A 25,212-nucleotide genomic window follows, 5' to 3' on the forward strand; every position below is an offset into this window, starting at 1 on the left:
GTATATACAACGTCCAACTCAAGGAATGGTGCTGCCCACAGTGGGCAGGTCTTCCCACCTGTTGTATGACAGAAGCTCTTTAAAGTGGAAGATAAACAACCCTAAATAGTTTCAGGAAGTCCCTGAAATTGAACAGATGCACTAGGCTCTTCCTGCCAGAAAAAGCTATAAAAGTTGATAGTCCTGATTTCACGGAAGGAATCTGAGGCTGCAAAAACTCTCACCTTGGGTTTGTATTGAATGCAGGAGTGGACATACCTGAGGCATGGTCTGAGCTGAGATACAGATTCCTGGTCATCTGCAGGTAGGACCTACCCAGAGCCTCAGGAGTTGAGAAACCGTGAAACGGAAGCACTGCATGGTCTCAGCCCATGCTGCTGAGAGTGTGGGAACTTAGATTGGCTGGGGAGTCAGGATGGGTCACCCCTAGCTCCTACAGCTCTCACTGAAAGATGTCCCAGGTTTCAGCACCAATGTTAGGAAGATGATGAAGAGAGTCGGGGGAGGGGTATGTTCCATGGAGGTGCAACAAGGCCTGGGGGCAAGGGGGATGCCTTTGGGGGCCCCGTGTTGGGAATCCCTTCCCCCTAAGGGACCAACCACATGATGGTATAATATAGAATAGAGTTTATTCAGGGCATGGGGAAGGGAGTTAAGAGGGCAGTCGGGGCAGAAAGAGAGAAGAGAAGAGAGGAAAAGTAGAGGCTGGCCATGAGCACATGGATGGGGGGGAAGGGATTGGGAGAGGAGGAACAAGGCGGGATAGTGTGCATTGGGTGAGGTGTCTTTCTATATGTTCATACAAATATATGACACTTGGGTAGTCCATTGCGTCACATCTTACACGGCAGAGAGGTGTCACCAGCATCATCTTCCGCATCTCACTCTGCACCGGAATCCTACCTGGATCAGTCATCCCCACACACCCACCCCTGTAGCCTCTCAGCAGCTGTAAGGTGCTTTCCTTATTCATATAAACATATTCAGTTTAGTGTCTTGAGACAGGCTCTCTGGGCTGACCTTGAACTCATAGCAATCCTCCTGCCTCAGCCTCTGAAGTACTCAGATTACAGTCACAAGCTGCCATGCTCTTTGTTTTCTTTATTTCTTTTCTTTTCTTTTCTTTTTTTTTTTCTTTTTTGTCAAAGAGATGTCCTTGTGGAAGAGATGTAGCTCAGTCTGGCCTCAGACTTGCGATTCCCCTGCCTCAGCCTTCAGAAGGACAGGCAGGTACCACCACAGCTTCCCTTACTCTCTGTTTACAGGTGGGAAAACATTGCCGGAGTGGGTGAGAAGGAACTGGGCACCCGCTTCTTCCTTCCCTCCTCTCCCCTCTGCCGTTACCCTCTTGACTGGAAGGCTCTCATTGCCTCGCTAACCTTCAGCTACAAAGCAGAAGGGGGCTCCCCTTACAACCCAAGAGCAGTAAATTTAATACCAATAAAGGGAAGTTTGGCTTTGCAGAGAGTGGTCACTGGCTAAAAATACTGGTGGCTTCTCGAAGCACTAAGATGAATTCATAGATAGTTGACCTTCATACACAGCTGGACAGGAATAAGATCGTGACACTCTGGTGTCTCGAACCACCCACCGCACCCCATTAGCATCCATACCCTAACTCTGACTCCAGGTCTCCCCTCCTCCCCCATCACCCAGTGGCACCGACCAGGCTGAGCTCTCTGAAGTTCCTTGGAATCCCAAGCCATTCCTGCCTCAGGGCCTTTGCCCTGTTCAGCCATCTCTGCCAAGATGCTTTCTTCTCAGCTCTTTGCACAGGGCTTCCTCACATCCTCCATGGTGCCTTGGCTACCTCCCGGAAGCCTTTCCCAATTCGACCACCCGGCTGATTCAGTGCCTGGTTGTCTGTCTCCTGGCTTTGCCTTCATCACAAACCACAGGCTTTTTTATCTGTCTGTTTTGTGTTTGTGTCCTTCTGTGGGACAGAAAGCTCTGTGAGCCCAGGGGCCTGTCTGTCCTCTGCTGCCAGCCAAATGCTCAATGTATGGTAGTTATCCAGTACCCGCTGTGCAATGAATCCTGGGAAGTCTCCTTATGTCCCTCCCTCAGCTCCCAGACAGTAGGCTGTGAGGGGCTTCTGCCACACTGGAGATAAGGAAGGCGTGAGTGAGTTAGGATTGATCCACAGACACAGCCACTGAGGTTGTGGAGGAGACCAAGATCTAGGGACAAAGGCTGTGTCTCTGCTCCCAGTAGTAACTCTGTCCCCCAGTAAGATGGACTAAGGTGTTCCTTAGACACAGAGGGATGGATGACTTCATGACACAAGGCTTGGAGCTAGCTCCATTCCCCTGTGAGCTGGGGCCTCTGAACCTAACTCCAACAAACCCCAAAACACCGGAGTGTTGGGTACACCTGATATCCCAGCACTCAGAAAGGGAGGCCGGAAGATGGAACTTTCCAGCCCAACCTGGGCTACATGCTGAAAACTGTCTCAAAAAGAAGGCAAGAGGCTGCAGTGTGGGTCAGTGTCTGAAACTATGTGCTGCCCTTGCAGAGGACCCAAGTTCAGTTGCCATGGGTGAGTGCTGGGCGACTCACAACTGTCTGGCCCTGACACCTTCTTCTGGTCCTGTGCACCTGTGCACGCATGCGCCTACCCACTCCCACAGGCAAGTGTACCTAGCTAAAAATAAAACAAATCTTTTTGTAAGGGCAAATGTGAAACAAAGTAACAGCAAAAATCAAGATGAAACAAGACAACAAAAAAGTCTCAAATTCAAAAGAATCCAAAGCACCACTCTCTCTCCCCCCGCCCTCTCTCTCTCTCTCTCTCTCATATACTGAAAAGAGCTTGTGCTACAGAGGGGGATCCTGCCTTAAAAGGCAGATACAGATAGGAAGAAAAACAGACTAGTCAGTCTGTCCAGGTATCACTCCTGCCTATAATCCAGACCAAGACATAATTCAAGGCCATGAGAGATAGTGAGGTCAGGGCTAACCTGGGAACTTACTAGTATGACCCTCTGTGTGTATATATATGTACACACACACACACACACACATGCAATGGCCCACATCTGCCACATCAGCAGGCTTGCTTTTCTTCATCTTCTTCTTTTGTTTTGTTTTGTTTTAAGACAGGGTTTCTCTGTGAAGCCTGGTTTTCCTGGAACTCACTCTGTAGACCAGGTTGGCATCTAACTCAGGGATCCACCTGTCTCTGCCTCCCCAGTGCTGGGATTGAAGGTGTACACCACATCCACCGGCTGTGGGTTAATTGGGGGTCCAGACAGAAATGCCTGTCTATTCATTTACTTATCAAACATCTACCACAAGCCAAACATCCTCTCAAACACCAGAGAAGATACAAACCAAAGGGGAACCTGACCCAGGCGGAAGGAGACCCAACAGCAGCCCAGTTAAGCCAGAAAGATTTGGGATTGAGTCCCACCTCTGCTACTTACTATTTGACTTTGGGCTATCCATCCAAATCCCTATTTCCTGTCTCTTCTGTATCCATACCAATGCTTTGAGGACATTCTAAAACAACTGTCACTCAGCTTTGCTGTGAGGTAGATTGGAGGGGCCTGCCCTGGCAGCTCTGAATGGCAGGATTTGGATCCCGTACTAATGGCTTTGAGGTTGCACCCAGGCAAGGGAAGAAACAGTCTTAGAAAGATCCCTGGGACAAGAGTGAGGGGTGACAGGAGCCACCAGGCCAACCTAAGAAGCCTGTTAAGGTAACCAGGATGAGGGGCTGGAGACTTGGGTTTTTGATGGCGTATTTTTCTCCCACTTTTAGTGTATGTGTTTGTGTGTGTGTGTATGTGTGTGTGTGTGTGTGTTGTATATTCTTGTGCCATGGCTTGTGTGTGTGTGGAGGTCAGAGGACAAGTTGCAGGAGTTGGTTCTCTCCTTCCACCATGTAGGTCCTGGGGATTGAGAGCATGCTGTCAAGGTTGGTGGCAAGAGCCATCTCACTGGCCTAAGCTCTAGGTTTGATCCCAGCACTGACTGCATAAACCAGGCATGGTTGGTCATGTTCCCTGTAATCCCCGCACTTGGGAGATGGGGAAGCAGGAGGATCAGGAGCTAAATGTCATCCTTAAATACGTAGTGAGTTTATGAGGGCAGCCTGGGCTACATGAGCCAAAACTCAACTAAGAATGATCCAAAGGGGGACGTTTACATATCAAGTTCTAGGCCAGCAAGGACTACATAGCAAGGCCCAATCTCAAACAAACAAATGAAATTCTGGGATTAATAATTAACCCAGGAGAGAGATTAAATTGTCTGCCTGGTGGCACCAGGCAGGGGAGAAAGAAGCTGGCAGCTTGGAGAAAACAATTGATGAGCTGGGAAACCTTCATGGCCGCTCAGTCAGGGACAGCTCTGTCTGGCACAGCCACCAGACAACCTTCTCATGTGTCCATGACCTGGGGACCAGCCAAGGAGGATGCTGGGATGGGGAGCCGCTCTGGAGCTGTGGAGGAGGCTGAGAGTTTGGAGAAAGGTGTGGCCTGTGTCACATGTCATAGATAGAAGAGGCTCCTGGATGAGCTACTAGTGCCCAGACAGGACCATTTTCCTGATGTAGTGGAGAAGGGCCTTTCTCAACATGCACAGAGTGGTGTCCCTGCATCCCGGGCCACGGTGGCACACTCTTGAGTGCCTGGTCCCAGCACATCCCTGTGTAAACTACATTTCTCATAGGGCTAAAAGCTTCCCTGACAACGTAGCTCTAGGGAGTGTTTATACAACGTTGGAGGGTTTAAGTCCATCAGGATAACAAAGTCACAACAGCAGGTGTGTAAGGTGGCTGGTCACATTGCACGTGCGGTCAGGAAGCAGAAAGATGAGCCCTTGCTCACTCAGCACAACTTTAAAAAAAGAAAAAATTCAGACTAGAACTGCAGTTCATAGAATGGCATCCAGGGCAGATGGCCCACCTCCTTTAACCCCAGCACAGACAAGCCCACAGGCTATTCTCCTAGGTGACTCTAAATGCTGCAAAGGTGGCAATCGATGTAAAAAGCCACAACAGCTCTTCCTACCTGACCACTGCCAAGCATTCTGGGTGCTGGGTGGTTCTGCATACACTACAATATAAACTAGGAGATCGATGCTCTGGGACTCAGGAACTTGCCCAAGACTGGAGGTGGGGGTCCGGTCCACCCCTAACTTCTAGATGGCAGTCAAGAGGAACACACCCATAAACACCTGAGCTTGGTGGCTCCACAACGTCTCACACAAGCCAACCCCGTTTCATTTGGGTTTAGACTCTGGGGGCCTAAACTGCAGAATTCCTAACCCAGCAGGTGTAGACGGCGGCTGAGGATCTGTATTGTTAGCCAGCAGCCAGGTGATTACCAGGCAGGTGAGGAAGGCCACCTCGGAGCCTAATCCCACCCTGTGCTGGGCAGGCAGTGGGGTCAGGCTTTGAGGGGTATGGACCCCGGGGCTACGGGTTTTGGGCGATCAGTTAGAGTCGAGCCAGGGCTGCAGCTGGGAGCGGACCGGGCTGGGGGAGGCACAGGGCGGTAATGAGAAACAACAGGATGTTCTGCTTTTATTAGCCCTGGGGCTGCGCAGCTGCAGGTGAGTAATCAGATTTCTGCGGCGTCCTGTTTTCTCCGCTGCCTGGCGGTTCCTAGACACCCACTCACCTGCCACCAGCCACTGGAGGGAGGGCAGGCAGAAGGGAGGATGGGCGTGGGGACCGCCTGGGTCCTTCGCCCACGCCCACGCCAGCACACCCGCGGAGAACCGTGCACCTGCTGAGCTCGCTGCGGGACGCTCCGCTTTCACTGATGCTGCAGGGAGGGGCCGCCCACTCGCAGACCCTCCCCCCCCCCCTCGGTCCAGAGCCAGAGCCGAGGATCGCAAGGTGCCACCCTCAACCTTGGCTTCTGAGCCGCAATCGCGGCCTCTAGAACAGAACACCTCCCCGTGTCAGGATGGTAATGATGTCCCAGAAACCCAGGCGTCAAGAGGAAGAGGCAAAACTCTATTCGCGCCTCAATTTCTCCAAATGAGAGTAAATAACCCTTCTTCAGAACAGATGGCTCACTGGGGCCAATACTGCACAACTGTAGTCCCATTATTAGGACACTGAAGCAGTAGAGGACGATGGCGATTTTGAGGCTAGCCTGGGCTACATGTTGAGACACCCCACCACACCCCGCACACACTTGTGTTTGCTTTTTTGGGACTGGGCTCTCTGTGTAGTCTTTACTTTCATGAAACTTTCTCTGTAGATCAGGTTGGCCTTGAACTGCAGAGATTTGCAGGCCCCTACCTCCTGAGTGCTGGGGTTAGAAACCTTATTTCAATAACAAACATATATCTCAGTTGATAGAGGACTTGCTAAGTATGCAGGGGGTCCTGGGTCCATCCCTAGTAGCTCCTTAGCCTGGCATGGTGGTACACACCTATAATCTGAGTATTTGTGAAAGACAAACAGGAAGATCTGTTTACCTTTAAGGCCAACTAGAGGTCTACAGGGTGAACTTGTCTTTAAGAAGGGGAGGGCGGAGGAGGGCAGAGAGACAGTTCTGCCGCAAAGCACTGGCTGCTCCTGCAGAGGGCCTGGTTTTGATTCCCAGCACCCACATGGCAGCTCACAACCATCTGTAACTCCCCTTCCAAGGGTTTTGGGGCACCAGGCACACACGAGGTACACAAACATCCCTGCAGGAACATCCATGCAGGCAAAACATTCAACATTCTTACACACAAAATAAGTAAATGTTAGAAAAAGAGGAAGAAGACAATAAGTTGGGTGTGGTAGCACACACCTGTGACCACAGTCCTGGGGAGACAGGGGCAGGACAGTCAGCTCAAAGTCATTCTGGGTACACAGTAAGTTCCAGGCCAGTCTGAGATAACCTCGGTGGGAGATAGGCATCCCGAGAGCCACACAGCAGCTATCTCTTGGTTCTGGCTATTGTCCCTTTATCCTTAGTCTTTGCCCATCCCTGGCATCTCCTCTTATCCAAGGACACTTACTCAATGGAGTACTTGGGTCAAAACCAAGTTCTGACACAAAGATTTTTATCTGTAAAATGAGTTACTGGCTCTGTCCCTGACTGGGCAAAGAGATCTAAAGACCAACAAGAAAACACACCCCACACTTTATATATACTGTACAGAACTGTAATTATTCCTTTTGGGTGGAATCCAGAGGCCTACAGGGTCAAGGGTTTATTACGAGCCAAGCTGGGAGGCTGAGGATGTGTGGCTCGGAATGTTTGCGGAGCATGCGCACAAAATTCTAGGCTGTAGGGCTGCTGCAGCAGTAGCCATAGACAAAGAGAAGGTTGGCGGAACTCTGCATGGAACCGATGGCGACCTGAACCAAGGAGGCGATACGGGGGAGTGAGGCGAGACAAATGTACCAGCACAAGAACGTTCTGGAACAGAGCAGTGAACAGGAGAATCCTGTGAGTAACACAAGGTCAAAGTATAGGAGAGAGGCGGGGACAGCGGGAGAGGGGGCGGGAACAAGCACTCACTGGGTCGTTGACTAAGAAGGGAACAGGGAGACCTTTGAGACCTCCAGATGTATGTTACTGCCGCTACAGAAACTGCCCGTGTCACACAGCAGAGCCACACAGAGGAAAGCGTGTTATTGTACTAATCAATAATCTTGGTTTTGCTGGAAACTTGCTTCAAACTAGTTTTTGTTTTTTGTTTTTCTTTAAATTAGGGCTGGAGAGATGGCTCAGAGGTTAAGAGCACTGACTGCTCTTCCAGAGGTCCTGAGTTCAATTCCCAGCAACCACATGGTGGTTCACTCACAGTCATCTGTAATGGGATCTGATAGATACCCTGTTCTGGTGTCTCTGAAGACAGCTATAGTATCTTCACTATAATATAAATGAAGCGGAAGAATAAAGGGGAAAAATAAAAGGGAAGAAGTCAAAAGTTAAGTAGCTCCTTTATCTTAGAATTTCAAGTGTGAGTCAAGTTTCAGGCATAGCTGGATCCATGGTTTCTAACGATGTCGTTGGTTTATCTCTGTCCTTTCAGCAAAGTTATCATCGCAATTTTCTTCCTCTCCCTTTATTTCCTTTTGAAACAGTCTTACTATGTAGCCCTGGCTAGCCCCAAAACTCTATGTAGAGCAGACTGGCTTTAAACTAAGATATCAGCCTGCCTCTGCCTCCATAATGCTGGTGAAAAAGATGTCTGGACGCTTATTACCATCTTAATCAGAGCAGCTGAGATTGTGTGACTCGGTGTGACCCCACTCACCAATAACACTGGGCCTGTTGGCCATTAGAGCCTCCCTCTTTACCCACCTTCCAGTTTCGGTGAATTCTACCCAAGTTATGCGTAGGCTCTGAAGGAGCTACAGTCCAAAGAAGGTAAACAGTTAACCGAAGGGAACAGGGAACTCCATCTGTGAGGCTAGGAGAGGTTGGCTCCCCATGGGTGGGAGTTCTAGTGGCTTGGCTGTTTGGGGTTCACCCACACTCCTGTCGGGAACTCTGTGAACCCAACAACTACACTGTGCACACTATGGCACGTGTGAGACCAGAGCGCCATTTGCAGGAGTGGTTGGTTTCTCTCCTTCAACCGTGTAAATTCTGGGGTTCGATCTCTCCTGAGCAGGCTTGGCAGCAAGTGCCTTGACTCACTGAACCATCTCTCTGACCCTGGCTGTTCCACCAGACCCCCTTCCTCTCTAATCCCAGGATGACTAATCAACAATCCATTCATCCATTCGCTCACATTTCAAGAGACCCAACCCTCAGCACTCACTCTAGCCGAAATCCAGGGGGATTCTGATTCTGATTCTTAACTGTATCAACTGCCCAGACCCACTTGAAGGAAAATAGCGTTTTGTGAATGGCCTGTCTGTTCCTATCAGCAGGGTAGGGCTTCAGAGTGGATGTCAGCCCAGCCCACCCCAAAGAAAAGAAGGATTAAATCCTTGCTCCAAATGTGGTGGCACATGCTTGTAACCCCAGAGATTGCACACGTGTGAGGCCAACCTGGGGTTATACAGCAAGACCCTGTCTCAAAACAAAACAAAGGAAAAAGACAGACACAGGCAAGAAAACAGCTCAGGGTCAGGTGTCATAAGCAGGGTCACCAAGGCTGGCTCAGGGGGCCAGCCTCCCAGGGTGAGCTGTCACCTGGTGAGAATCAGCAGACAGTTGCCAGGCCTGGGGAGGGACTAGCCAGGATCCCCATGGTGAGGCAGAGAGAATGGGACAGGACAGGATGAGAGTCAGGAACTCAAACTCAGTCTTCTCATCTGCAGAGTGGGAAGAGGGAGATACTTTATCTTCAGACCCATTTTACAGGGGGAAGACTCAGGTTAGATCAGGGCCTGGACTGGAGCTTCAAGGCCTGAGCACTTGCTTCAAGCCCTTCAGGAGCTGGATCTCTGACCATCACCCTAGAGAAAGAGGAGGGGTGACCTGGGCATGCATTTAGAAGCTCTTTTGGGTCTCCTGAACTTCTGTCTAGATATTCAGTCTCTAATAACGCAAAAACAAACAAACAAATTGCACTTGTGAATAGGCTACTGCATCCAATTTGTAATGGGGAAACTTGAGTCCAGAAAGGAGCAAGGGCCTGGGTCACAGATGAGCTGGGGTGGACTTCATTTAGAATAAGAGACACTGAACACTCAGCTCTCTTCTCCATCCTAAATACCCACTCCTCCCAAAGGTCCTGATCCCTTGCTGCTGGGGTGGCAGTGTCTGTGGGTCCTGAGCATCCCTTGCAGCAGCATCCCTTGCAGCATCTCACCCTCCTCTTTGATGTTCTAAGACACCTTATGGTGTGTAATCAAAGGCAGCCATAAAGTCTGGAAACAGACATATTGAATAATTGGGGCCAGCAAGATGGCCCAGTGGGTAAAGGCACTTGCCTCCAAGCATGAGGACCTGAGTTCAATCCCTGGATCCCATATGATAAAAGAAGAGAACTGACCCCCCCCCACACACACACAAATGTTTCTCTAACCTTAAAAAGAAACATGAAGACTAACTGAGGTGCAAACTTTATGGTCACCCTATACATCTTTTATACCCCTTACCCACGAGAAACAGGCACAGAGGTAAGGAAAGATTGGCACAAAGTATCAGTGATCCCCAAACAGGGGTGTCTTGTCCCCACCACAAGCTGCAGTTAGAAAGGGGCCTGAGGGTCTTCATATGGGGGTGAGGGAGCCCAGAGGATGTGCTGAGTCCCAGTCATAAGGAAGAAATAGTTATGGTAGTGACTAAATCCATGGCTCCTATGGTCTGGGTGCCAGGGGTCCAGTTTTGATCTGCTGTTTCTTAACTCTGTGTCCTCAGGTGAATGACTTCCTACTCCTCTCTGGACCTCAGCTTCCTCATCTGTAAGATGGGGATATTACTATAAGTACCTCCTTGGGTGGTAGAAATAGTTAAAGGAAGTGATGGGGAAATAGATCAGCTAGTAAAAGTGAAAGACCTGAGTTCAATCCCCATAACCCTAGTGTGTGTGTGTGTGTGTGTGTGTGTGTTTTGAGACAGGGTCTAGGTAGCCAGGAAGTCACTATGTAGACTAACTAGGCTGACCTCAAACTCACAGAGATCTGCCTGCATCTCCCTCTCCAGAGTTGGGATTAAAGGTAGTATGCACCACTGCGCCTTTTATTTTCCCCCCCAGTGGAGTATGAGAGCACAAACTTAAGAGTGACAGATGGCCGCCGCTCCCTGGCTCCCTGACCAGCCAATCCAGTGTCCTTGATGAGTTCCAGGTTAGTAAGAGACTTTCCAAAACCAAAATGGGACCGGTGGGAGGGTCCAAGTCAAAAGTACTTGCTACTCAAACCTGATGACCAGAGTTCAACCCCTGGAGCCCTCTGAAGGAAGGAAAGAACTGATTCCTGCTAGTTGTCCTCTGATCGTTACACAAATATGGTGGCATGTGCCTAGACATGCATGAGTTCGCTCTGTCCCAAACACACAACAACAACAACAACAACAATAAAAATGACAGCCAGAGTGCAGAGTGGATAGTACCTATGGGAGTGACAGCCAAGGTTGTTGTTGGGGCTCTTCCACATGCACACCCACACACATGCATGTACACCTCTACACATGTGTCCTGGCATGTACAGGAACATGTAAATATGTACACACATAGGAGAAGGTATGGCACATTATACAGAAGTTAATTTGTACATTTAGCACTATGGGGGCATCCATCTATCCACACATTCCTTCCTTTTCCCATTCTTTTATCCATAATCCATCCACCCACCTACCCATCTATCCATCCATCCATTTATCCATCTATCCATCCACCCATCCATCCATCCACCCACCCACCCACTCACCTACCCTCCCATCCACCACCAATCCATCCATCCATCCACCACCTACCCATCTATCCATCCATCCATCCACCCATCCATCCATCTACCCACCTTCCCATCTATCCACCCACCCATCCATCCATTCATCCATCCACCCATCCATTCATTTATCCATCCATCCACCCACCCACCCATCCATCCATGCATCCAGTATATCAGTGCACCGGCCTCTTTTTCGTGTGGCACTTTTTGCTAACTTCCTCCTGTTCCTCATCAGCAACACTATGAATACATCCAGGTTCTAGAACTGGTTCCTGGCTGCTGCTCCTGGCTAGCAAGGTCGATAGAGCTTAGAGGGACAGGACTGGGTGAGGTTTGTAAAGTTGAAGCCCTGAACCTCCTACACACATGGAAGTCCAGGTCCCTCGCCCTGTCTTCAATTATAAACTCTTCCTGCCCTGCAGAACCCTGGGCCAGCTACTGTGGGAACTTCCTGCTGGGCTTCCCGACTCATTTCTCTTCTACCATCTATCTAATCCTGTGTGTGCTGGTTCAGTGAAATACTCTGTCAGATGCCCAAGGGTTGGTGGCTTACTAAATACTCCCAGCTAATGACAAAGCTTCGTTCCCTTAGTGTTTAACTACCTTACATTTTCTCAGGCTTTCAATTTGCACAGGTGAGAAAGTAAAGGTCAGAGCCGTGGCAAGATTTGCCAGGGTGACAGACCTCAGGAGCTATACTCCTAACCGCTACCGACTTCCTCCTGTCTGTGGAGTCCCCTGGCCCACTCCCTGAAGCAGCTGAAGCTGAAGGGCTCAGTTCATGACGACCTGGGCAGGTACATCCAAGCGCTCCTTGTCACTTGGAGATGCCCTATGAAGTCCTGGTCAAGGCTGAAAGGCTGAAGCCTCATATCCAACTGAGCTGAGGCCTTGTCCCCTTGAGCTTCCTCTTGAGCCCTTGTCACAGGAGGCCCTGGCCCAGGTGGGGTGGGGGCCAACCGGTGACAATGACCGATTTAGAAAGTAAAGTGGCTTTTCAAACAAATAAGAAAGAAGAGGAAAGAAAGCATGGCCTGCCCGCTTCCTGCCTCACTCTCTCTCCTGCACCTGGGCCCCAGCTGTGGGTCCTCTAGGCTTGTTTGCTCGAGCATCCTGCCTGGGAGCCTCTTCTTCTACCCCCAGGCCCCTCCCCTGGGGTGGGATGATTGTGGAGCCCGTGGAAATAAACCCCTCTGTGATTGTTGTATTGTCACGATCTGCAGCATTGTGTAAGACAATGACAGTAATCACTTGGGGGGGGGGAGAATTCCTGCATTGACAAGGACGGGTTGCTACCAGCTCAGCCCGGCACTGGAGAGCATCCTGCCAGGTTTCGCAGTGCCTTTGAGGCCCGAGCAGCATGTTTCCTTGTCTGCAAAAGGTTGGACATGAGAAGTGAAGTTCAGGGTCCTTGACGGTGGCCGCTTAGCTACATGGGGACACAGTTTTCCGGCCTCCTAGGATATGGCTGGGAAGTGAATACTAGCCCCACGCCCTTGATTCTACCTACCTGCTGGTTGGTTTTTCACCCAAAGTTTCACGTAGCCCAGGCTGGCCTTGAACTCCCTGGGATCACAGGTGAGTGACCTGCCATGGCCATTTCTGCAGTGCATGCCGGACGAACACTCTGCGAGCTGAGCTGCGGCCCAGCCGTGCCATCTGCTGTATTAAAGCCCACTTAGTGTATGTCACTCATTTTATCTGCACTGGAACAAGATGAAGAAGATGCTGTCATCCCTGTTCTCTAGAGGATTGCACATGGCACAGGAAGTGACCTGCCTGGTTCATTTCAGCTGGCAGCCATGCTCACTGGGCTGTTCAGAGCTGCCTGGGTCAGGGCCTAGCACTGAGGGTCCGAGTTGTTCTGTGGCCACAGGCAAGTTGGTTGGTTGCCTTCTAAGTCTCAACGCTTTACCTATGAAAGCAAACATCCCACGATACCTACCTGCAGATACTATTCCATACTAGGGGACGGTGACAGAGCAGTGACAGTGTGACTCTCCCAGGGACTCGGCTGTCAGCACTGAGGATTAGCTTGAAGTCAGTCAGAGAGGCAGAAAGGATACTTCCTGAAGGCCCTGCCCAGTTCTCAACATCTAAACCCCACGGCTGAGGCTGGCCAGCTATTTCAGGGGGCACCTGGTGAGAGAGATGGCTCCACCCACTAGGGGGTTAAAAAAAAATCCCTGAGGCTGTCACCATGCAAGCTGCCTGTCACCTGCTCCAGTTATTGGCAAACTGCAATCCTGCTTCCTGTTCCTCCCCACCCCAACAGCTGTGCAGCTCTGGAGGAGCCCTTTGACATTCGGAGACGGAACCAGAACGGTCATCTTGCAGTGGATTTGGGACTGGAGAGGATGTTGAACAGCGTACCTTTGCCAGAAGGCCACGAGTCCCGGGGTGCCTGGCTCTGTCCTGCTGTGTGTAACAGTGGACAAGTCATTTGGACTTTCTGAGCTTCAGTTGACACCACTGGAGAACGGGATGGCACAGCTTCTAAGACGGTAGGAGCCTAAGCACTCAGAGGTGTTCAAAATCATGGGGGCATGACATGGCTCCGCAGGTGAAGGCATTTGCCGACAGGTTTGACTCCCAGAGTCCATAGGGTGCAAGGGAAAACCTGAATCCCGTAAATTGCCCTCTGACCTTCAAACACACATCACAATGTATTTGTGTCTTCACACAGTCAGAATGTGAGAAAAAAATGTTGGGTGGTGGTGAGACACACCTTTAATCCCAGCACTGGCTGCTCTTCCAGAGGTCCTGAGTTCAATTCCCAGCAACCACATGGTGGCTCCCAACCATCTGTAATGGGATCTGATGCCCTCTTCTGGTGTGTCTGAAGACAGCTACAGTGTACTTACATATAATAAATAAATAAATCTTTTTTTAAAAGGCAGAGGCAGGCAGATCTGTGAGTCCATGTGAGTTCAAGGCTAACCTGATTTAGAGTGTTTCAGGACAGAGAAATCTTGTTTCAGGACAGAGAAACCTTGTTCCAACAAACAAACAAAAACAAAAAACCCAAACAAACCCAAAAGAATCAAAACTAAGGTTCTGAGATACTGTGTTGTCTCTTGTGCCAGATTTCTTCATTTGCCTGGCCATCAAAAGCTATCATTCAAAACCTAGTGTGTGCCCTGGTAAGTGGCCTCTGTGGGTAATATCGATGCCCTTTATGCTTTCGATCCTGGTGAGGCAAGAAGGCAGAGAGCAGCTGGAACTCAGTCCTCACCGCTTACTGCAGGGTTGCCACAGGTTGGCTATATTCAGCTGCTTCAAGGTGGCCCCAAGCCTGTCTCTGGCCTGGGTCCCACCCTCCAGTCCTTAAACCATGGCTCCTAGGATGCCATTGCACAAACTAAAAAATGTGTCATCTGTCTTCTGCCTGGACCCTGAATTCATCCTGGGCTTTGGGGGATGGGAGAAAACCCACCCACATTTCATCTGTGGGTTTTTTTTAAATAAATTAATTTATTTTTGCATGCCACCGCAGTGAGTGCACTACCTTATATAGCCATAGTTTCCTTTAGTTTGGTTTATTTATTTTTATATTTATTCATATTATTTGCCTGTATGTGTGTATGTGGTACACAGTTGTGAGCCACCATGTGGGTGCTGGAAACTGAACCTGGGTCTTCTGAACAAACAGAAAGTATTCTAACCCCGAGAGCCATCTCTTCAATGGATTTGATTTTTCTGAGATAGGGACTCACTCTGTAGCCCTGATTGGCTTATACGGACCAGGCTGGCCTTGAACTCATGCCTCCTCCGGTGCTGGAATTTAAGGCATCTGCCTGGACCAGTCCACTTTTTATGTTCATTGCTTTTTAAATATTTATTTTATCATTTTTATTTCTGTTGTCTGTGAGTGTGCAGCATGTGTGTGCAGTACCTGCGGAGGCCAGAAGAGGGCGTCAGACCCCCTGAGAATGGGAGTTATAGGTGCTGGGAACAGCTTCATAGGTGAGCCATCTCCAGTCCTTACTTACCAATGAGGTTGTTGTGTGTGTGCCCTAGGTAGTGTGTGGAGGTTAGAGAACAACTTTAAAGACTGAACATCTTTAAAAAAATATTTTGTTTATTTTTATTTTATATTTGCGGTTGTTTTGACTGCATGTATGTCTGTGCAGCTGAAGGGAGTTAGTGATGTGGTGCTGGGACTCAAGCTCAGCTCCTCTGGAAGAGCATCTGGCGCTCCTAACCACTGAGCCACCGCTCCTGCTCCAGGGTTGATTCTCTTGTTTCTGCTGCTGCACTTCTAGGCGGCCCAGCCAGCTCCCAGGTGATTCTGTTTGCTCTTCCCATCTCCAAGTAGGAGCTCTCGGATTCCATGTATGTGCAATCTCTGCACCCGGCTTTTTTAGGTGGCTTCTGGGAACTCTTCTTGGGATCCTCAGGCTTGCTTTTACCAGTCAGGCCCCAACCAGCAGCCCCCTTTTTACTTTCTGAGAAAGGATCTCACCGAGTCGCCAGGCTCTCTTGCGTACACTTTATAGCCTGAGCGAGTCTGGGATTTGTGATCCTCCTGTCTCAGCCTCCTGAGTAGCTGGGATAACAGGCCTGTGCTACGCTGACTAGCTCTCATGCATGTCTTTCTTCACTGAGTTGGCTTCTGCCAAATGTCTTCATGGGGTGACCAAGGGACAGTGTCTTCCTTAAGGAGCTGCTGGGTAAAATGGGGAGTCAGACACCCAAAGAGAGGAACACTTCTGAGAAGCATCTCCTTCCTAGTTCTGTCCCCCCCCCCCTTCCTCTCCCCCTCCTTTCTCCCTCACTTCCATTCTTTCATCTTCGTTTATTGCTAAGGGAGCTCTCTCAAAGTAGATATTCTCCTGCCCCAGTGACCCCAAATGCTGGAATTACGTTACTGGTGTATATTTCATGCATTTTTTTTTTCCTATTTAAAAAGCATTCCTGGGACTAGAGAGATGGCTCAGTGGTTAAGAGCACTGACTACTCTTCCAGAGGTCCTGAGTTCAAATCCCAGCAACCACATGGTAGCTCCCAACCATCTGTAATGGGATCCATCAGATGCCCTCTTCTGGTGTGTCTGAAGACAGCTACAGTGTACCCATATAAATATAATAAATAAATCTTTAAAAATATAAGAAATACATTTGACTCAGTATTTTAATTACCAATATATAGTATTGTCTGGGAGAGCAGCTAGGGGGCAGGGCACACTGGCTCCCTGGGTGGGGAGGCAATGGTGCCCGTGAGCCTGGGCTATTAGGATAGCTGCCATTTTGACCCCTGTTGCCACCAGCAATTCCTTCTGAGCCCAAACACCCAGAGACTCGTGCCCCCCTAGCCAGACAGGGTATGGAGAGGGTCCACATGTGAGCCTGGAAACCGTTGCATGGAACACTGGAGTAGGATTCTCTGGTGGGTGGTTTACCCCAGGGCCTCATGGGTAGAATCCGGGAGGGAACCTCAGCCCCACATCCATGTTTAGGAACTGAAGGACCGGAACAAGCAGGGAGTTTCCATGGCAACCCCAGTGGGTGTGGGACCTCAGGGAAGCTGTAGTGTGTTAGAAGTAATGACCAGCTGTTGGTTTACTCCCGCTTCTTCATTCATCCGCAGGCCATCTGTCCCATGGAGTTACCCACCCATCCCTACCTCTCCATGCCTACTTGTCTCCAGTTCTTTCTTTCTCCTGTCTGTCTTACTGGTCCACTCACCCACCTACCGAGTTACTTCTCCAGAAGGAGAAGCGGAGGCGGGGGCGGGAGGAGGAAGGAGAATCCTGGCTGGTGAGATGGGCAGTGTGAATTGGACTGACAGGATATCAAAGGGCCTGGAATAGAAGCTGTTGGGAGGAAATCAAAGGGGATTGGCCTTGGCCTAGAGGCGAGATTCCATCCCTGGCTTCAGGATTGACTTAGAAACGGACTCCATTTGGAAATCTGCCCCAGCCTTGCTCTCTCTCAGCAAAGGAGCCAGGGATTCCAGGCCTGAGGAGTGTCCAGAGTGGGACCCCTTGTCACAGATCAGGGACAGAGAGAAAGAACATGCTTGTGCCATGCAGAGAGAGGCAGCCAAACCCAGGTGTCTAATTCCCAGACTGGTGCTCGACCCACCAGAGTGCTTCTCACTCTCTGCCAATACATAACCAACACTGGCTGATGATGTCAGGAAAAGGATGAAGAGAGTGGGGGGGAGGGGGGAGGGGCTATGGTCCATGGAGGTTCAGCGAGGCCTGGAGACAAGGGGGATGCCTCTGGGGGATCCATATTGAGAATCCCTTCCCCCTGAGGGACCAGCCACATGATGGTATAATATAGAATAGAGTTTATTCAGGGCATGGGGGAGGGAGTTAAGAGGGTATAGTGCAGAATAAAATTTATTCAGGTCATGGGGGAATTAAGAGGGTAGTAGAGGCAGAGAGAGAAGAAAAGAATAGAGGAGTAGAGGCCAACCATGAGCATGTGGAGAGAGAGGGGGAAAGGGAAGGGGAAGAAAAGGGGTAAGGGCTGGAGAGCAAGAACAAGAGAGGGCAAGAGAGAGGAGGGGGCAAGCAGCCCCTTTTATAGTGTCAGGTCACTGGGGCGGAGCATACCTGGCTATTGCCAGGTAACTGAGGGGTGGGGTATATCTGGCTGTTGCTAGGTAACCGAGGGTGCGTTTACGGAATCCCAACATACCCCCCCCCCTCCATTTTGGTTTAATTAAAAAAGAAAAATTAGAGGTGATGGTGGACTAAGAATAGGGTCGTTGTGATCTGACTGCTTCACGCTTGTTTTGGGGAGACCTTTCTAGAGAGTCTAGAAAAGTGGGAGTGCAGATGTTTGTCCAGTCTTAGAGTTGGCTGTTTCCTTGTTCAGGGTCTGTGGAAGCATCTGAGGATAGGTCAGAGGAAACAGGTCCAATAGAAGCGTCTGTGTCTAAGAGAGAAGGCTGAAGCATCTGTAGGTTGCTTCTCTGGAGCTGTTCTAGATGTAATGAGCGCTTGGACTTGACAAGATGCTGGAACACACATATGTCTACATTATGGGTAGAGATTAAGTATATTAAATTTTTTTGCAGGAGCAGTCCTAGTGCTGCCATTCCTTCCCTTTTCTTACCATAAAAAGGAGGAGAGGGGGAGGCCTATGGTGAAAGGGGAATAGGGGCGCCGAGGGTCTCATTGGCTACTTCCTCCTGTCTTGGGGTGTTGTGGGGGTGCAGCTGGCTTTCACTATTGGGGTCTACCTGGCAGATGTTCACATCAGGCTCCTCTATGGACAGTGGCTGGTAATCCGGTAACAGGAACTGATTAATAGTTTGGTTAGAAAATTTTTTGTGCCTGTCATTGAAGGAATGTAGAAACAAGATTGATATGGTTTGGAGCAAATTCTTACAGGATGTGTCCTGGATGTCTTAAAACAGTTTGCTATGCCATGAAAAGGGATAGAGGGAAGGTGTGAAGTCATGGCAAGGTTAGAGTCAGGGCAGCTGATAAAGGGTGAGGTAAGGTTATTAGGCAACATCACTGGGAAGGCTGTGAGTGGTATTTGTGAGTTTGTTCCAGGGGGTGCATTAGCCAGCAGTCTTTAAAGCAGGCCCAGGCCGGGTGACATCAATTGAGACAAGACATATTTTTTGAATTTTGATAGTACTTACTGGGGATCCTGGTTGGTTTTTATGGTACAGCTTACCAACAACTCCTGTCTCCCACCTGGGATACCACGGATCTTGCGTGTAGAAAAGAGCTGTAGGCGTCTTGAGAATCACTTTAAAAGGGCCCTGCCATTTAGAAGGCCTTCATCCTTTTCTGAACATTGGTGCCGGAACCTGGGACGTCACCTTTTAACAACATCACAACATCCATCGGTGCCCTTCTGTGAGGAGATTAGATTTCCTCATGACCAGATATTTCTTTTCCCTTTCACTGGTGCCAAAACCCAGGACTTAACAACAGATGACCCTTTTGCACCCAGCACAGCATTGGGCCTCTTCCCTACTCCTATAAGCTCCTGTACTGTCCCCAGATGATACCTGAGCTCTTTTTCAGGGAGATTAGAACAGGAGCCTGCTGACCCCAGACAGAGCGCTTGACAGCATGACTCATTCCTGCTCCCTCAAGTGTCCCACCATCCTCTCCCTCCCCGGCCTAGGACAGCCCTAGGGACTGTTCACTGATAGAACCCCACTGTCCAGAGGTGGCACATCCCTGCTTCTACTGTCCTGCATTGATCAGAGACATCAGGTAACAAGTGTACCTCTGAGGTTCTGGCTTCCAGGTGGCCTTGAACCTTTGAAGTTGGAGACGGTGGATAGATAGAGTCTGCAGAGACCAGAGGCCTGTAGGGATGCTGGGAGCTGGGCAGAAAGAGACATCTTGAGGACGGCTTTTCACCTGCCACCTGCTCAGCCCACCTAGCCGTGGAAAATGTGACTCAAAGGAAGCTGATGTCTGGGGATTGGGGGTGGGGGGTATGCGTGGGTGACACCGTGTGAGGGCAACATGGGAGGGTGGAAGGTGGATTTGGGGTGAGGTTGGGGTGCCAGTTCAGAATTCTGCTCAGCTCCTGCCTCTGTCTCTCTGGGAACTTTCACTTCTCAAAGGATGTGCAGGCTACCCTGTGAAAGATGTCCCCATGCCTCTGTGGCTATAGCCAGGTGTTCTCTATGGCAACAAGTATTCTTTGTATGTCTGCTGTGTGTATGGGCACAGCTACAGGACAGCCCCTTTCCTTCTCTGAGATGTTCAGGTATGCACAGGTACCATACTCCATGGCTAACTCAATCCAGCAGGAGGCTCAAATACTGTCCACAATGAGGAAATAGGGTCCTCTTCCTAGGGCTTGTCACCAGTGGGCATTCAGGGCTTCTGTCCTTAATAGAATGTCTGTGTCTTCCCAACCTCCAGTGACTCTGTTAGGGAGGAACTACTACTCAGAGGGAGGTAACGCCCCTGTCATTTCCCATCCGCCAGGTGCTAGGGAAGCCATCAGCACTGGGGACATAGCTCAATGGTAAAATGGTTGCCTAGAATGCAGGGATGCGCGGTTCAATCCCCAGTGGAGCAAAAAAACAGGTAAATGCATACACACAAAGGAAACTGGGCTTAGCTGCTCTCACCTGCTCCAGCGAGGCAGGAAGGGGAAGGAGCAGGTGTTGGGCAGGGAGGACAACGGGAAGCCAGTGAGTGGAGCTGAAACAGGGAGGGGGCAGGGAATAGGCTGAACCCCAGCCAGGCCCAGGCAGAGTCCCTCAGAGCACCGCCCAGGTCTGGAAACTCTGCAGAACTTCTGTGCCCTTGCCCTGGGAGACCCCCTAGATCCAATGACCACTTGGGAGCCAGATGGGACCCAAGGGACACGTGACTTTATGTTGATGTCATGTTTGCTTCCCAGGCTGTTGTGACTACAGGCAGGTGCCCAAAAGCTGAAGTGTGTTTCAGAAAAACAACACAGTGGGGGGGGGGGGTGCCGAGGTAGCAGTGGAGAGGCAGCTGTGGCAGCGGTCATGCCTTCCTTTAATCCCAGCACTAGGGAGGCAGAAGCAGATGGATCTCCGAGTTTGAGGACAGCCTGGTCTAATTAATGAGTTCCTGGGCAGCCAAGGCCCCACACAGACCCTGTCTCAAAACAACAACAACCCAAATTATAGTTATTTACTTCTTTGTGGGAAGGGTGCACACTGGCAAAGGTGCACATGTAGAGGTCAAAGGACAGTTTACAGGAATCTCTTTCTGCCTCCCTCCGTGTGGAACCTGGGGATGAAACTCAGGTTCGCCCACAGGTGCCTTTACCTGATGGGTTTATCTGGCTGACGCAAAGCTGAACTCTCTTCCCTCCCAGCTCTGAGGACCCAGCGATTACATTGAAGATGTCTTCGGTGTACTCGGATGGATCATTCTTTGATGCGTCCTGCTTTTCTGGCAGCCTGGGCATCTCTCAGTCTTCAGCTCCTTCTATCCAGTGTTTTCCTCTCATAATACAAAATCTTCACCCCGTGTCCCTTTCCCCCTTACAAAATGAGGACAGCATATTGGGTTAAGGCCCCACTCCACCCCATACAAATATCTTTCTTTCTTTCCTTTTCCTTTCCTTCTTTCCTTTTTTTTTTTTTTTTAAGATTTATTTACTTATCTCAGGTATGTGGGTACACTGTCTCTGTCTTGAAGAGAGCATCAGATTCCATTATACATGGTTGTAAGCCAAATTGTGGTTGCTGAGGACTGAACTCAGGACCTCTGGAAGAGCAGTCGGTGCTCTTAACCACTGAACCATCTCTCCAGCCCTTCTTTTTCTTTTTTGCTTGAGACAGAGTCTTATGTAGCCAAAGTTCTCAAATACACCATATAGCTAAGGATTACCTTGATTTGCTCACCACTGGGACTACAGGCATGTTCTACCACACAGGTTTTTTTATGCAGTGCAATGCTGGGGGTTGAACCCAGGTACACATGAGGCAAGTACCCTACCAGCTGAGCCACATCCCAGCCTGACCTCACCTTAACAGCTACGTCCACATCAACCTTTCTTCCAGTGAAGGCCTGTGTCTGAGGTGTTGGGGGTGAGCAGAACCTCTGAGGATCTTCTGGAGGACACAACTCAACCTGGAACTTGGGTCCGTAAAGGACTCTTACACAAACAAAACTTGAGTGTGTGAGAGTCTACTGTGTCCCAGTTTGAGAGTCAGAAAATATGGCCTTGGAGCATTTGTGCCGCCCAAACTCAACCCCCAGAACCAAAAGAAAGCGCAGCCTTGGTGAGCATTTCTCCCCTGCGAGAGTACTTTGCCCTAGTGGGTACTAAGTAAATGTTTGAGAAATCCTTGACTTGTGGTTCCCTAAGGCCCTTGGATCTTTCTTTAACAAGTCAGAAGGAGAGATTAAAGGGCTGGAGGACTAGGTCCAGATGCCTCTGCCCTGGATTCCAGGCTGGCGGCTACTCTGATGACCCTAACATTCCCTGCTGTTTGGGCAGCAGCCTGGGGACAGAGGAACAGAAAGGATGAGCCTTGGTTCCTCTCCCCACTGGGTGAAGGAAGCCATGGTGCACCCAGTTTGCCGGCCTTCATCATGGGGCTCTTGGCCCCATGGCCCAGCTGATCCCCCCCCCCCCATGCAGGCTTATCCTAAACACCAGACCAAGCCTTTCCATAGCTCCCCATGGCCTTCAGAATAAAATTCACATTCTTGGTTTTGTAATTTTTTAAAAAAATTTTTCATTGAGTTTATTCATTTTATTTGTATGTGTGAGTGTTCGGCCTGCATATATACGCCTGTGTACCACATGCATGCTTAATGCCTGTGGAGCTCAGAAGAGGGCATTCGATCCCACGGAAGTGGAATTACGGATGTCTGTGAGCTGCCATGTCAGGGCTGGGAATCGAACCTGGGTCCTCTGGAAGGGCAACTGGTAATCTTAACAGCTGAACCACCTCTCCAACCCCAAGGCCCTATTCTTTAAAAAGGCTATTTCCTTTATGGATTTGCCCCCAGCTATTGATCTGTAGTTGCTTCTCACTGTCCTGCAGCAGTGGAAAGAGAAAAGGGGTAACCTGGTTTACAGAGGAAGGGGTGCATTCTGAGGCCAGGCCCACCATGGCCTTGGCAAGACCTGCAGGTGAGCTGGACTTTTCCAACTTTGCTTCTCCATCTTTCTGGGTCTCCACTTCTCACAGTCTCCCTGGAAGACACCTCATCCCTACTCCAGTAGAGCTTACTCCAGCACACTCAGCTGACCAGAGAACAGCCTTTCTCCAGTTCAGAGAGGTACCAGCCCCAGGCCAGGAACAGCAGACAGCACTAGAGAGTAAGGGCTGACCGGAAACCTGCCCGCAAATGGCTTTATTGGTGCTTTACTGTGCGACCTTGAGCAAGTCAATATCCCTCTCTGAGCTTGTCTGCTCTCTGTAGAGCAGAGTAGGGAGAGATCCCTGAGCAGTATGAAGACATAAGCCAAAGGTATCCTCCTGTAAGCCGGTGTCTTAGTGTCCTTTCTAATTTGCATAGATTTGTATACGTGCTGTAAGAGATAGCAACTATATTTCATTCATAGAAAGAATTGATTCCCAGGGATGGAAAGGACTCACCAGCTCACAGTTCCATGCAAATCTTAAGCCGTCTGAGGCTTTTGTCATTAACAGTTCAACCCCCAGCTTTTACATATAGGCGACAGAAGCTCAGAGAGGGAAAGTGACAAACCCTGGGTTGCACAGCAAATGAGAAACAGAGAGCTTCATCCACCTTCCCACTGTTAGCCAGAACAGGTACTGTAGTACCTCCTGTTTCTCAGAAGGATAGAAGATGGGGAGGGGGCGGTTGTTTGGTTTATCTCTTGAGGCCCAGAATAACAAAGCTGGCCAGGATGGCAGCCTCCACAACCACAGGAAATCAGGTTGTGGTAGAGGCAGGCGGGAGTGGAAACTCTTCCGAGAGAGGCCAGGGTACTTTCACCTGCCTAAAAATAACTCTCCTCATTAGAGAGCGACAGATGACATGGCCACCGGCAGGTTATTTCAAGGAGAGTGGGGTTCTGTGAGGGTTGTGTGTGTGTGGGGGGGGCACTTGTAGGCACCCCACAGAGGAGACTGGCTGGAGCTAAGCTCAGGGTCTGGCTTTGTTCGAAAGCCGGAGAGAACGGTAGCTGACCCAGTTCTCAGGAGTGGTCGTCTGGACTGGGATGTGTAAGGACCAACGGAAAGACTGAAACTTCCGAGTATGTTCTAGAAATAAAACCACAGGAGCTGCAGGTGTATTGGATTGAGGCACCCGGGTTTCAAACCCAAGCACCTGCTACAGGTTGTTACTGCCAAATAATTGCCCACTTCTCCCTCAGAGCCCTTTCAGTACTGGGCAAATATGGATCCAGTACCTACCCTGTACCATGCCCAATCCCCACCCAACAGCAACCCGCTCAGGATCTATGGTAATTAGTCTCAATTAATCGTCAGTCTGATGAGACCTAGAATCCTCTGGGAAACGGCTCCAAGCATCCAGTGGGGATTGCCATCTTCATTAGTTAATTAGGTACCATTCCCTGGGCTGGGGTCCCATTTAAAAAGGAGAAAGCAAAGGGAGTCAGGAAGGTACTGCTGACTTCCTTTCTTGTGTTCTTTCCCTGAGACAGGGTTTTACTACGTAGCCCTGGCTGTCTTGGAACTCCCTCTGTAGACCAGTCTGGCCTCGAACTCACAGAGATCTGCCTGTCTCTGCTTCCTTTGGACTAGGATTAAAGTCGTGCACCATTAAGCGGGCCTGCTGTCTTCTTGACATGCGTGGGCTTCTTCAAGCTCCTACTGCCACCTGCCACGGTTTCCCCTCCCTAATGGACTCTCCTTAAGTGCCTTATGTCAGAGTATTTCCTAACAGAACAGGAAAAGTTGTCATGAATTCTGCTCAGTACCCTCCCAATACCCATTCCAAACCTGCCCAGAACTCCCCTCTTAGTCCCCACCTAGTACCAGAAGGCTCCAGCAGTACCTGGCGGCTGAGCAGAGAGTTGGCTCTCCCTGCCCCGCAGCTCCCAGCCCCCAACCCCAAGAGTGAGCTCAGAGATGCAGTACCAGCAAGGCTGGGGGTTTTTTGTTTGTTTTTGTGTTTTGTTCTGTTTCTAGCCCCTTGCCTAGGGCATTATAACCTGTAACCAGAGATTTAAAATAAACCAAAGTTACACTTGGCCACCTAACCCTGGCACACCTATTATAGACACAAATAATGGGGAAAGCAGAGAGGAGACTTATTCAGTGCATCCATGTGGGAAAGGAAACAGATAAGCCCCCCTTAGGTCTTTAATACTTTTAAGTTTAAATTTAAATAGGGGCTGACCAGGCATGGGTGTGTGTGTGTGGTTAATCCCAGGCAGAGGCAGGTGGGTCTCTGTGAGTTGGAGGCCAGCCTGTCTACATAGCAGGCAAGACTACAGAGTGAGATCCTGTCTTTGAAACAAACAAACTTGGGGAGC

Source organism: Micromys minutus (genome assembly GCF_963924665.1).
Source record: "Micromys minutus genome assembly, chromosome: 9".
Taxonomy (NCBI): Eukaryota; Metazoa; Chordata; class Mammalia; order Rodentia; family Muridae; genus Micromys; species Micromys minutus.